The sequence below is a fragment of the Dasypus novemcinctus genome, chromosome 30, assembly GCF_030445035.2.
Source record: "Dasypus novemcinctus isolate mDasNov1 chromosome 30, mDasNov1.1.hap2, whole genome shotgun sequence".
NCBI lineage: Eukaryota > Metazoa > Chordata > Mammalia > Cingulata > Dasypodidae > Dasypus > Dasypus novemcinctus.
This window is the reverse complement of record NC_080702.1, coordinates 30,190,240-30,205,738: the sequence shown is the minus strand read 5'-3', so window position 1 is coordinate 30,205,738 and position 15,499 is coordinate 30,190,240.

The following is a 15,499-nucleotide window of genomic DNA, read 5'->3' as shown; positions in this document are numbered from 1 at the left end:
TAAGCTTACATCCTTCCTCTACCCCCTGATTTCCTGTAAGCCTATCTTCCAGTCTCTAGCTCTCTGAGGCAGCTTGCTTATTTCATATCATTGAGGTCATGTAGATCACACAAAATGTTACATTAAAAGATATGAGGGAAACGGACTTGGCCCAATGGATAGGGCATCTGCCTACCACATGGGAGGTCCGCAGTTCAAACCCCAGGCCTTCTTGACCCGTGTGGAGCTGACACATGCACAGTGCTGATATGCGGGCAAAAAGGGCCATGCCACACAGGGGGGTCCCCCTTGTAGGGGAGCCCCATGCACAAGGAGTGCTCCCCAAAAGGAGAGCCGTCCAGCACGAAAGAAAGTGCAGCCTGCCCAGGAATGGTGCCACATACAAGGAAAGCTGACACAACAAGATGACGCAACAAAAAGAAACACAGATTCCCGGTGCTGCTGATAAGGATAGAAGCGGTCACAGAAGAACACACAGGGGATGGACACAGATGGCAGACAACCGGGGCAGATGGGGAGAAAGGGTAGAGAAATAAATAAAAATTAAATCTTAAAAAACAAATAATGAGGTTCCCATATACCCCACTCCCCATCCACCTCCACTCATCCCACATCAACAACTTCTTTCATCAGTGTGGCACATTCATTGCATTTAGTGAGTGCACTTTGGAGCACTGCTACACAGCACAGATTATAGTTTACATTGTAGTTGACACTCTCCCCCAGTCCATTTAGTGAGTTATGGCGGATATATATTGTCCTGCGTCTGTCCCTGCAATATCATTCAGGACAATTCCAAGTCCCAAAAATGGCCCCCCATCACATCTCTTCTTCCCTTTCCCTGCCTTCAACAACTCCCGTGGCCACTGTCTCCACATCACTGATACAAGTTCTTCCATTGCTGGAGTCACAATAGCTCTATAGTAGAATATCAGTAAGTCCACTCTAATCCATCATTTATTTCCCCATCCCGTGGGTCCTGGGATGGTGGTGTCCGCTCTACCTCTAAGTCGAGAGAGGGCTTAGATCCCACATGCATGACGGATGCGATTCTCCTGCTTGCAGCTGTAGACTCTCTCTGTTCCTGGGTGTGTTGGTTGACCATCCTCACCTGCCTGTAACATCCACATGTAAAAAGATCATGGCTGGGGAATGGGTAATTTTCTGATCACCCAGAGTTGGGGTAGAAGGGAGGCATCCAAGTCACGAACGAGTGGAAAACTCCACTCACACAACCTTCACCAGGAAAGAAGCCTGGTCCTAGGCAACCACGAAATGGGGATGATGACGTTGACTTAGCGAGGACAGAGGGGGCTAAATGAAGTAGTGCATGTGACAGGACTTCAGGAACTATGGAGGCTTCTCATGCAATACCAAAACTTGAGGATCAACTTCAATAGAAATGTTGTGCACTTTAGGCATTAACTGCCCATTCTCTACCCCAGTTTGTCCCCTGCTAACCTATATTTTAGAATCTGACTCCACAACTTTGCTTATTCTAATTATTTCACACCAGTGAGACCATGCAATATTTTCCCTTTGTGTCAGGCTTATTTGACTTAAATGATGTCTTCAAGTGTCATCCACGTGGTCCCATATACACGAGGACTTCATTCTTTTTATGCTGAATAATAGTCCATTGTAAATATATACCCATTTCTTCCATGTCTTTTTGCCTGGGACTCCCTCTGCCTGAAACACCCTCTTCTGCCCAGCCCCACTCATCCTTAAAACTCAAGGTCAAGATTCTTCTCATAAACAAATCATTTTCTCACTCATAATGTATAAGCATGTCATTTGTGACAAGAACTTCATAAAGGTGGGGAAACAGAGGGGTAGAGGAAAACAGTTTCTGTATATTACTGAAGTCAAGTTGATAACAAGGCAAGTAAGACTGGTAAAGATTTAGGATGTTAAATTTAAGACCCATGGTAACTAAAAAGAAAATATTGGAGAATATTGAGGTTCATAGAGACAGAAATTAGAGTGCAGGTTGCAAGGGGTACGAGGAGGGGGTGGAGGAGGAGAAGGGGGAGGGGGAACCGAAGTGAGAGAGGGAGAGGGGGGAGGGGGAAGGGAGCAGGGAGGGGGAGGCGAGGAGGAGGCAATGACAAGTAAATGCAATACGTGACCCTGGACAAGTTCTAACAAGGGAGAAAAGGCTCAAAAGAATATTCTTAAGGATCCTTTGAGGATTGTCCAGGCTCAAATTGCATGCCCGATTATGTTTCCAGGTACCCTCCATCTAATCAAACACTTTCTCCACCACCCAAGCTTCTTTGGCTCTCTCTCCTCACACAAACTCTAAGGGCTGAATCTTTCTTTTATCTTTGGCCAATCGCCATCTAATAAATACGTGATGGGACTCAGTGGATCCACATTCCACTTCCTCACCCCTCAGGTGGGGTGACTCCGAGGCATGTACTTCCCACTATCTTCAAGAGGCCCCCAGAGAAACTGAGTCCCAGTTTCCAACAGTGGAACAAGCTTTTCATTTTCTGCCTTCCCTTCCCTGTCTCCTTTGACCACTTCCTTCCAGTGTTTCTGGGGTCACCCCTCAAATAAACCACTTGCACTAGAATCCTTGTCTCCACGCATGCTTCCTGGTGAAACCAACCAAAGTCAATGAGGAAAAGGAAAAAAGAGATAATCGTTACCTAAACTGGCATGCCTGAGCAAAGACAGATCCCGGAAAAAGGGGCAAGCTCTGGGACACAGTCGTTTCTCCATTAATCTTTGTTGAATGAGTGATTAATTTCTCCTTTGTGTTTCAGATATCGATGAATGTAGTCCACCCCACAGCATATATTGTGGATTACACGCTGAATGTCATAATAAAGAAGGAGATTTCACCTGTCGCTGTAATCCTGGATACACACTCATTTCTGGAGAAACAGAATTCAAGAATGCCAGTGAAAACACTTGTTCAAAATGAGAAAATCCTTGTCTTCTTGTTTTTCTTCCTCCTTTTTGGCTGAGCCTATCACAAAAAAAATTAAAAAAAAATAGATGTTCTTATTGTGAGACTAGAGCATGTTTCAATTTTTTGGAGAAAAATTAATGATGGAAGGAAAAGAACAAAAGGAGAAGGAAGCTCATGGAAATAATGGGATGAGGAAGGCTAGCGGAGTTTGGAAATAGAGGAGAGAATGAGGCAGTGATTGAGATGGAATTCTTTGTATGCAAAGAAGAGAAACCCACTCACACTAACTCAAGCAGAAAGGACAAGTTCACATAAGCAGACCTGTATGTGTCTAGGAATTCAAAAATAAGAACATAGATCGGGCTTCTAGAATGAACTGGACATGGGGCTCAACCCATCAGGTTCCCCTTTTCCCCCAGTCTTTTTTCTCTTTGGGTCTGTTCCTTTCTTCTCTTTTACCACAGCCTAGTTTTCCCTCCTTCTTAGTCCACAGGTCAGAAAATATGGCCACTAGCAGCTCCCGGTCACACTTTTGTTATCATCCCACTATCCAAAGAGAGAAGAATTGACTCTCTCTTAGCTGCGATTGCAGATTCTTTGGCAATGGTAAAACCAGCCATGTCTGAGACAGGTTGCTCGCCTTGGATCTGTGTCGTGTTGTAGAAGCATGAGTATACTCACGGAAATCACACGGATGGGGGATGTCCCTACATGGGAAAGCTATGGGGCTAGGCAGAGCACACACCCACTGTTGAAACCATTAGAGAGAGCATTCAAAACTAAATCTTAGAAAGCTACTCTAGGTGGAGAGAGGATGATGATGATGATAGCTGATATTTATTTCACTTGCACTGTGTGCCAGTACCATGCTAAGTGCTTTCCCTGTATTTTTCTTTGGCAATAATCCTATGAGGTAGGTACTAGTATTTCAGATAAAAAAGTGAAAACAGGTATCAAAATGTGCAGGTAGTTAACCAGCTAAGTGGTAGGAGCAGGTTTTGAACTCAGATCAGCCTATCTCAAGAGTTCAATGAGTTGAATAATGTCCCAGTAAGTTCTTACCCTTCTCTCCACTAGCCCTGTATCAGCTGAGATGTTTTTAGCTTTAGCTAACACTGTAAAAGTGACTTATAAATAGAGCAAACACCGTAATGAATATCATATAATAAGAAATCCAGAGGTAAAAATTTCTCAGTTGGTTAATTTAGCATCTCAATAAGACCAGAGTTCTAGATTAACCTCTTTTGGTTTTCCCTGATAGAACCAAAATCGATGCCAAACCTCCAAACATCACAACCTCATACATCCATGCTTCTGTTGAAAGACAAATAGATCACGGTTGGTACTCCTGAGTCTCTCTCTTTACTATAGGAAGGAAAATGTCCTCAAAAGCCTCCCAGCATGGCTGCTGGGTGCGGGGAATGGGAGGAAGAGAAGAGATGTGGAGGCATTCTCGGGACTTGGAGTTGTCCTGGGTGGTGCTCCAGGGACAATTGCCGGATGTTGTATGTCCTCTCATGGCCCACTGGATGGAACGTGGGAGAGTGTGGGCTATGGTGTGGAACACGGGACATGGGGTGCAGCGAAGCCCGGAGATGTACTCACCAGACGCAATGGATGTGACATGATGATGGGGGAGAGTGTTACTGTGGGGGCAGTGGTGGGGTTGGGGTGGTGGGGGTGAATGGGGACCTCATTTTTTTTAATGTAATATCTTTTTTAAAAAATGAATAAATTGAATAGAATTTGGAGAAAAAAAAAAAAAGTCTCCCAGCAGACGTGCCCTTAGATCTGTTTGGATAGACCTGTGTCAAATCCCCATCTCTAAACAAGTCCCTGGAATCATAGAATGGAATCGGGGTCATCCATGGACCTGGGTGTGGTGACCACTTTGCTCAGTTGAACAAAATCATTGTTCTGTTAGCAAACAAGAAAAGAGGGTTGGCTACTGGGTGGGCATCTTCCAGGTTCTAGCATGACCTGTAGCAGTTTAATATGGTTGTGAATTCCAAAAATAGATATTGGACTATGTTTCTAATCTGGTCTGTACCTGGGTATGATTAAGTTATGATTAGGGCTTTGATTGGGCCATGTCTTTAGGGCATTGAGTCCCCACCCCTTGGTGGGTAGGGACACACAGATAAAAGGCATGGCAAAGGACAGTATTGAGGGTTTTCTGATGTTGGAGTTTGATGCTGAAGACTTAAGCTGGAGTGCCAGCAAGTAAGATCACAGAGGAAAGAGAAGCCAGCCCCAGGAAGAAGGGAACCTTGAACCCAGAGAGAAGCAAGCCCCAGGAACATAGGAACCCAGGAAGCCTGAACCCTCGCTGACGTCAGCAGCCATCTTGCTCCAAATAGACTTTGGGGAGGGAAGTAACTTATGCTTTATGGCCTGGGATCTGTGAACTCCTACCCTTTATAACGCCCAGCAGATTTCTGGTATTTTGCATCTGCACCCCTTTGGCTGACTAATACAACCCCCAACTCCCAACCCACTCTGAAGGAGCATCTGCCTCTCTCCCAACCGTGGGCCCTGGAAGAAATAGTGGAAAAGAAAAAAAAAACCCATGCAAAGACTTATGGATAAGGCTGAGAAGAGAAAAGATTACGTAGTACTGGAGAGTGAGCCTTTCTCCCTGGAATGGTGAGGAAAATGTGGTCCTCTGCCTTTGGCATTAAGGCCGTGAGGTCAGAGACCCCACGACAGGGAGCTCGGGAGAAGGCTGACGATGCCACTTTGTCTCACCACCACCACCCCAACTCTCCCTGTGAAGGTCATGGTTGGGAGCCTGCTGCTGGAGCTCAGGCAACTTCACATCACAACTCTCAAGCCGACTTGGTACTAGTAACGGTCACACGGTTCTTTCCAAAGGGAAAGATGTGGCCCTGAACCCAGGGGTCTGGGAACTAAAGGAAAAACAGCACTGGCAGGGGGCCTAAGGACCAAACCTCCTACAATGATTGGTAACAGGGTCCATGAGTCCAAACAGAGGAAGGTCGGTGACAGAGGCTCTCCAGCATCTGGGCTGCATCTGTACATTTTCCAGGGCCCGGCAGTGGACAACGGAGACCTGTTTGGAGCAGACACCTTAGAGAGCCCAAGGACAAGGGTCAGGATTCATTGAGGATGCCTGTCCAAGCCTGAAATTGCTTGCCGCCAAATTTGATCCCTATGTGGGGGTCACATAGGCCTGCTGCATCTCTTATTCTCTCCTCTGTGTCTCCCTTTGTTGCACCATCGTGCTGCGCCAGCTCTCTGTGCAGGCCAGCACTCCTGCACAGGCCAGCACTCTTGCACAGGCCAGCACTCTTGCCGAGACCAGCTTGCCACATGGGCCAGCTTACCTTCACCAGGAGGCCCCAGGAATCAAACTCTGGACCTCTATGTGATAGATGGGGACCCAATCCCTTTAGCCACATCCACTTCTCTCAGTAGCCTCTGCAAATAATTGTGGATTTTTTCTTTGATACTTTATCAAAACATCAAGTGCTAGCTTCTTCGAGCCTAGTGCAATATGAAAAACTATTTTTACCATGTTGCATTAAAATCCATTTGTCTATTGGCCATTTGTTTATCTTTGGTGGGGGAGAAAAAACAGTTTATTATGTTGTAGAGATAGTACATACTGGGAAAGTCCCAATGGGGGACTCACTCCATCCCTATGTTTCCCCATCCAAATACAATCACTGTAACCAGTTCAAGCACATATATATGTATTGTTTCTTTCATTAAATACCTTTAGAGCGTCAGTTGATTGCTCCATGATAGGGGCTAGGGTTACAGGTGAATGAGATCTCTCCCTTCATGCAAGAATGCTCCAAGTTGGAGTAGTGAAGGAGAGAAGTGAAGAGAGCAAGACAAGGTTGACTCATCCCAACAAAACTAACTCAAAACATTGTGACATGAGCCACATTAACAGAATTTTTCTTGTTTTATAAAAGAAGTTAAAACCTTGAGTAAATAGTTTTCTTCCTGTAACCCAGGGGTTCTTAACCTTTTTTGTTCCATGGACCCCTTTGCCAGTCCGGTGAAAACCACACCCCTTACTGAGTCCACTCTATACTGTGTATCATTTAACAAATATATCACACCTGCACCAACATGTCCCCACAAGAATAATGTTTTATGAGTTTCAGTTCAAGGTCATGGATCCCTGATTAAGAACCCCTGTTCTAACCTCCCCATCACAGTCAGAAACAGCCAGCTCACCCACAACCCTTGAATTCTTCATGCCCATTTTAATGGCAGAACCCTAATCTTCAATAGACGTTTTAATCCAGATAACCACAGATAATAACTTAAGTAACTGTTTTGCTAAAGCCTACCAAGATTTCCTATTATGCCATCCTCTAGTGCTAATAAGATCCTCATCGTCTTGAGACAATCCCCGATTCCAATGTCTTTGAGGGTCTGTTGCCCTCAACCACTTCTGGAACCAATTATTGTACCAATCAGAGTTCTTAGTTGCCTGTCTCGCGGCTACAGCCCCAGCAGATTGGAACCTCCGCCAACGCTTTCTCCTTGCTGTCGCCTTTCTACTTCTAATTGGCGTTTTCACCTCCCTCGTCGCCTCCTCCCATGACCACCATGCGCCCCCAAGTAAATTCACTCGAGCCTACCTCTCCAACACCACCGTCCGTGAGAACCACACCAGCTCCTTCTCGCCGCGAACGACGCTTCCTTGCCCGCCGCTTAAGCCGTCTTTCCCTTGAAGATGATGACCCCATCGAGCGCCAAGTTCTCCAGCTCCTCCGACAGGCCCGCTCTGTTCACACCCCCGCCTCCTGTTCCCCTACCCTTCCCTACCTCATCCATCTCCTCATTCTCATGTTGTCTCTAGCCTCCTCTGCCCAAAGCTCCTCATCCCATCAGCCATTCAACTGGACCTTGCAGACATTCCCGGAAAAACGCATTCTCGCTTATAATGTTACTAGTGTCGCTCCCTCCTTTCTCACACACGTCTGCCCTCTTGCTGGAATTTCCTTCCATCCCGAATGCCAAGTAAACAACATCAGAAAAGCGAAAGTAGGCCACCACTCCTCCTCATCCTGTCGAGGCGGGAATACAGCATGCCTGCTTTCTCGAAACAACCGTCTCCTTGGCCCTCAATTCGACCCTGTGTCTGGTTTTTACATCTGTCCTGCTAGTGCTCGAGGTTGTCATGACCCATCACACTTCTACTGCCCCTCTTGGGGATGTGTGACCATGGCCCATGGATGGTCCGGCGCCCCCAACAGAGACCCGTATCTCTCTCTCCAAGTAGCCAACAATTCCCGTTGGGACTTCATTTGGCTGACAGTAAAAAACCCAAATGACGATACATGGCTGGCCGCTCGCCCCTATGGACTCCGGTTGTACATGAGCAACTATGATCGTGGCGCTTTGTTTGAAATCCAAAAGCGTGTTGTCTCCGCCCCACCCTCTGCTATTGGTCCCAACCACATCCTTAACCCTCCTCCCTCACCCACTGTTCACCTTCTTCCGTCCTCATCTACCCCCCTCAAAATCTCTTCCACCTCGGCCGCCGTCGTCCCTTCTACAAGCCCCACTTCCCCCCCCACTTCAGGTATACAACCACATCCTCTCATCCCCTCTAGTCCCTACTTCAAACTCCTAAACGCCTCCTATTCCTCTCTCAACGCCTCCCACCCCAACCTCACTCGCTCTTGCTGGTTGTGTCTTTCCCCCAGCCTCCCCCTCTATGATCCACTTGCTATCCCTTCACCACTCTTTACTTCCTCCACCGACGATTCCCCCTCTTCCTGCAATTGGAATCAATCTACTCATGTCCCACTCACTTTTATGCACATCTCTTCCAAAGGTTTATGCATTCACCCCCGTTCTTCCCACACTCCTAGCCTTACTGCCTGTACCAACTATACCTCCCCAAACATCTCTGCCAAATACTTAGTTCCCCTAAACACCACCCAATGGCTCTGCTCTTCCACCGGACTTACCCCATGCTTATCTGTTGCCACACTTAACAAGACCAAAGAAACGTGTGCTCTCATCCTCCTCACGCCTCGAGTCATCTATCACACTCCTCTACATTTCTTTGAAGCCTTTGACCACACTCAAGAAGCTATTTACCTCCACAAACGCGAACCTATTACTGCTGTACTCACTGTCACTTCCCTCCTAGCTACAGCTGGAGCTGCCACTGGTGTTGCAGCCCTAGCCACACAAGCCTCCGCCCTCCAAAACCTCAGACAAGCAGTAGACTCTGATATCATCTACCTCCGAGATGCAGTCAAATATCTTAAAGACTCCCTCAATTCCCTTTCAGAAGTTGTCCTGCAAAACCGCCGAGGCCTTGACCTCCTCCTCCTCAAAGAAGGTGGCCTATGTGCAGCTCTGGGAGAAGAATGCTGTGTCTATGCCAACTATACCGGTTTAGTAGACTCCAGCTTAAAAGAACTTGAAAAAGGTCTCAACCAACGCCGACTTGAACGAGCCCAAACTGCTGGTTCCTGGGGCTTCCTGCAGCCCCTCCTCCCCTATCTCCTCCCGTTAATAACCCCAGTTCTGCTCATCATCCTAGGTCTCACCGTTGGTCCTTGGGCCATTCGACGAATCATCCGCCTTGCCAAAGATCACGCTGACAGTGTATTTTCCTCGTTTGTTCAAATCCATTACCACCGTCTTGCTACCTCTGATCTCGCTCCTCAATCTCGCCCTTGTCCTCGCCCCCCTTCCCACCGTACTTCCCGCCTGTGAAGCTGCTTGCTGAGAAGCTCTCTGACTTTAGCCACCGGCACGGGTTTGTTTCCCTCGGCGTAAAGGGCTTGGGTGCACCCTCCGCCCCCCTTTATTGCTATACGTCTGAGAGTCCTTCGCGGTTAAGCCAGCCACAGCGCTATCCACCCCAAAAAAGCGTGCGCAACATCATGTTAGATATTTCGTCTAGCACCGGCACGCACCGACCCTAAGGGCTATGCATACATTCTGGCCAAATGATGTGTCATTTGCCCATCGCCAGTCAATTCTACCCCCTTTTTCTCTCACCCTCCACAGCCCATCCCTCTACTCTCTCACACCTTTTTGTTTATAAAACAAAAGGAGCAATTGTTGCTGCCTCCCTTCACCCCTCCTCCTAGCCTTTGTTATCTCCCTTTTCCAGCCGTTGCTATCCTTCCCGCCAGTCCCGTCCACTTAGCCAACTCATAATCTGCCCCCTTTCTTAATCACCGCCTACTTCATAGCTGCCTGCACAGTTCCGCCTATCCACTACCGCCCTGTAGTTAACCCGCCCCAATTCCTACCCCTCCCTTGACCCGACCTTATATAATCAAGTGTGTGTCCGCAATAAAGTAGACTAGCTCATTCTCACAGGCTGTCTCCGTGGTTTTTACTGCGCGTCCCCCACGCCTGGAGAACCTAGGCCTACGCGCTGGCCTAGGGGCTCACCGCCGGGCCGTGGAAGCCCGCCCGGTCCTTGTGGGTTGCTAACTTAGAGTAGCAGCCCACAACAGGGGTTGCTAACTTAGAATAGCAGCTCACAGCAATATTGCACTAATGAAGAATGTTGTTAATGTGCAAAAATGCAGGAGGGGGCCATAAGGGAATCATATGTAACATGTAAACTAAAGCTTCTTTAAAAATTTTTTAAATTTTTAATTTAAAAAACAAAGAGGTATCTGCTATCCATGATGCACTGCATACACACAAGACATACCCATGAAGTCTTAATTATACACTCAATATCCATGAGCTCTTAATTCACCCATCCATCCGTGGCACCCATTTTGGCCTCAAGTCTCCTCCCCCCAGAAAATCCTGGGGTCACTCGACAAACTAATTAGCAAGTTACAGCTTTGGTGCGGTGCAGCTCTCCAGTAGAGCAAGTCCATGTGTTTGACCCATGCTGTCTTCCATCTGGGAGCCTCTTGCCCAAGCCTTAGCCGACCTCATGCCCGCATTATTAGCGAGGAAATCTGGTGTGGCAGGGAGAGAGCCAGGATGAAAACACCCTGGGCTCAGGCAGCATGGTCTGTCCACTCACACCCCCTCTTGTGTATGTTAACTTACTTCCTCTCTTTCTCCTTGCTTCTCGTTGTTCTTGTTTATTTTATTTTTAATCAACCATGGTATTTAAGGATTTTAGTTTGGTCTGTGAGCCTTTCCAGACTGTGATTCTGGAATCACTTGCCTGGCAATGTACTTGGAGACTGACATTGCATTAAGGTAGTTTAGCACACCAAGGGCACAGGCAACACAGCCTAGACACCAAAGGGGCAAGCCCCAGGTGCCGGATGGATCCCCTGGCACTGGTACACAAGGGAACCTTAGGGGCTGCAACATGCGTTCCATGAAATTCTTGCTTCCTGCATCTCTGCATTGGCATTCAAATGATGGTAGCCAGGCTTGGTGGAAGACAGACTCTTGCCCCATCTATGAGAAAGGCGAGGAAATGCAGGAATAAGAAGCATAGGAGGTGATGAAAGGAGCCTGACAGCCAAAAAGAATGACAAATATCCCCCCACAGTCAATACGCTCAGCCATCCTCCTCTCTGCATATGTGCACTGAAGTTGTGTCTGGGAGATGAGATTTCACATGATTCACCATTTTCTTCTTTAGGTTTGACTATATTTTCTGGGAGGAAAGCTAAATCATGACTCTTTTAGAGCACAATGTGGATAGGAGAAACCTGTCAAATGTGTTTACTTTTTGACTCAGTTCCAGCAATTTATCCTACAAAATATGTGCACAACGTAGCTCAGTGAAGCTTCATTAGTGTAGGGTAAAACTGGGTGAAGTGTGGGGCAGTGTGGTACACAGTGCAACGGAGTACTGTGGAGTCATTAGAAGGGAAATTATGATACAACATTGAGTGATATAGAAAAACTCTCACGACATGTTTTAGAGTAGATACTCAAAATATATCAGTGCTATGAGTTAATTATGCAGCAACCATCCTTATTTTCCCCCTGGCATTTCACTATTCCCAAACTTCCTTTGCGTTGACTATTTCCCAAAACTGTTTCCACCAACCTTTATTTCTAAAGAAATAAAGGAAAGAAAATCAAATTTGGAGAATACCATGAATGTACTTCTTTCCCCCTAAAGAGCTATTGGATTGGCAAGATTAGCCCATTTTTTTCCTCTCCCTATATTTATTTAAAGTTACTTTCAAAAATTATAAGAGGTCCCCATATATCCCCCACCTCCCTCACCCCACTCCTGTTATATCAACAACATCTTACATCATGGCGGGACATTCTTTGCATTTGGTGAATACATTTTGGAGCACTGCTGCATCACATGGATAATGGTTTATATTGTAGTTTACACTCTCCCCCAGTTCACCCAGGGGGCCATGGCAGAACATACAATGTCCAGTATCTATCCCTGCAGTACCACCCAGGATAACTCCAAGTCCTGAAAATGCCCCCACATCATATCTCTTCTTCCCCCTCCCTACCTTCAGCAGCTGCCAAGGCCACTTTCTCAACATCAGTGCTACAATTTCTTCCATTAATAATAACAATAGGGAAACGGACTTTGGCCCAGTGGTTAGGGCGTCCATCTACCACATGGGAGGTCCGCGGTTCAAGCCCCGGGCCTCCTTGACCCGTGTGGAGCTGGCACATGCGCAGTGCTGATGCGCGCAAGGAGTGCCCTGCTACACAGGGGTGTCCCCCGCGTAGGGGAGCCCCACGCGCAAGGAGTGTGCCCATAAGGAGAGCCGCCCAGCGCGAAGGAGGGAGCAGCCTGCCGAGGAATGGCACCGCCCACACTTCCCGTGCCGCTGACGACAACAGAAGCGGACAAAGAAACAAGACGCAGCAAAAAGACACAGAAAACAGACAACCAGGGGAGGGGGGGAAATTAAATAAATAAAAATAAATCTTTAAATAATAATAATAATAATAACAATAGTTGCAGAGTAGAAAATCAGTAAGTCCTCTCTAATCCATACTCTATTCCTCAATCCTGTGCACACTAGGATGATTATGTCCAATCCACATCTATATTGAGAGGGGGCTTAGATTGCACATGGATGCTGGATGCAATTCTCCTGCTTGCAGTTGTAGGCACTCTTGGCTCCCTGGTGTGGTGGTTGACCTTCACCTCCCTGTTAGCTGCCCGGGTAAATCCAATAATCTAGAGATTAGGAGTTGTAAATTTGCTGAGGCTCAGGGCCTGGCTGTCACATGGACAGTCCAGAGATTCAGGTCTCCTGAGTGTACACCAACTCCAGTACCAATTGCAGGTCCAGTAAAAGTAATAGAAGAGGCATGTGTAGAAAGGTCGTATCTGAGGCCAACACCAGCACACTCAGGAACACAACTCTAAAGTAGGGCCAACTGATATGGCACTGAACTCCGGGGCCATCTGCCATGACAATAAAACCTGCGGGTCTCTGTAGCCCTCAGGAGAATGAGTACCTTGGCTTCTATCTACATTGGATTTCTCTTGGATCCTGCTGAGGTGTGCGTAAGCATGAACCCTCTGATGACCTCCCGACTCATTTTTGGAGACTCGTACCCCTATAAACTCATTTGTCCTTTCCATTTCCCCCTTTTATTCAATGTCAAAAAGTAGTTTTTAACACCTGATATTACATGTAGGCTGAGATATTCTGCTGGTCTGAGTTGACCCTTTTATTCACATCTTTTTCGAGTTACATCATCAGACGGTGCTTGGTAGTAATCCCTCATTGCCAGGGATGCTCATCCTGGGGAGGCATGTCCCACGCTGGGGGGAAGGCAATGCATTTACATGCTGAGTTTGGCTTAAAGAGTGGCCACATTCGAGCAACATGGAGGCCCTCAGGAGATAACTCTTAAGCACCCTGCAGCTCTAGGTCTTCTTCATATTTTAGGCGTACGAGCTCATAAGCATAGTCATCAGTATCAAGGGCTCATTGTTGACCATCTTTCTTTATTGGTCTTTGCCATTGTACTTGGGAGATTGTTACTGTTACATGCGGAATGTGATAGAGCTCCCCTGGCTAGGAAATCAGGAATCCCTCATTTGTCATTTTTAACTGTAAACACTTTGATAATATCCAAACATTTTTATGTACCCTGTATACATGCCCTGGAGAACTCCCTGCCAACCATGTGCCCCCCATCAATAACACCCCACTCAAGTGTTCGTCCCCTGTCATAGTTGAATGTCTCTGTTAGCCCTTTTTTTTTTTGAGTCAATGCTTTAATTCATTTTTTTATTTTTCTTCTTTATTTTCTTTTAAGTGTTACATTCAAAAAATATGAGGTCCCCATATACCCCCCAACCCAACCACCACAACCCTCCCATGTTAATAACTTATTCCATCATTGTGGCACATCCATGTTAGCCCATTTTAAAAGGGAGAAAATTAAATTTGAATAAAATAGTCAACCTGACATGAAGTCGCCGAGCACAGAGAGCCATGTTTTAACATTTGTTGGATGGATGGATGGATGGATGGACGGATGGATGGATGGATGGTTGTTTGTTGTTTAGGAAGATCTATTTCCATTCACTTGTTACTAAAGTTGACTTATTAACTTAAGGAGATCTTTGAACATAAATTTTCAAGTGCAATGAGAATAAAATGATAGATTTAAGATGATATAGAAAAGAACTGGTTAATAGCTCTGTGGAAGTTGGACCTTTAGCCATGTCTCAATCCTGCTTCATAAAACCAATGTTTGAAGCTGCTATAAATTTATTATTCCTTAGTTTTCCCAGAAGGTGGCAGTATGGTAAAAAGACTGAATCTACCGTGGTACATTCATTGCATTTGGTGACTGCATTTTGGAGCACAGCTGCACCGCATGGATTATAGTTTATACTGTAGTTTACACTCTACCCAAGTGTATTCAGTGGGTTATGGCAGGATATATAATGTCCAGCACTTGTCCCTGCAATATCATCCAGGACAATTCCAAGTCCCAAAAATGCCCCCACATCACACCGCTTCTCCCCTCTCCCTGCCCTCAGCAACCACGGTGGCCACTGTCTCCAAATGCAATGAATGTGCCACGATGATGAAAGAGGTTGTTGATGTGGGAGGAGTGGGGTGGGGGGTGGGGCATGCGGGAACCTCTTACATTTTTTAATGTAATATTTTTTAAGACGTATGTATTTTTTTAAAGGCAATTGAATTTTTTTAAATTTTTAAATAGATATAGATAGAAATATGATAGATAGATAGATAGATAGATAGATAGATAGATAGATAGATAGATAGATAGATAGATAGGTAGATAGATAGGTAGATAGATAGGTAGGTAGGTAGATAGGTAAGTAGGTAGGTAGACGATAGATAAGGCAAATGTGGGAAAATGTTGAAATTCATGCATCTGGGTATATTGCTGGGTGGGGTATGGTGGAGATCTTTGTAAAGGTTTTGTAACCAACCCATAAGTTTGAAGGTATTTCAAAATAAGAAGTTAAAAAACACATAAACGAAAGAGAAGTAGTTATCATGGAAAAAAACTGAATCTAGACCCAACTAAGGTTCTACTTTCAGGAAAATCATCACCAATAAAATAACAGTGATAATAGAGGATCTTATCGGAGCCTTGCCATTAAGGAGGTATGGAATTTTTATCAATTTTATTGAAACATATTCATAAACC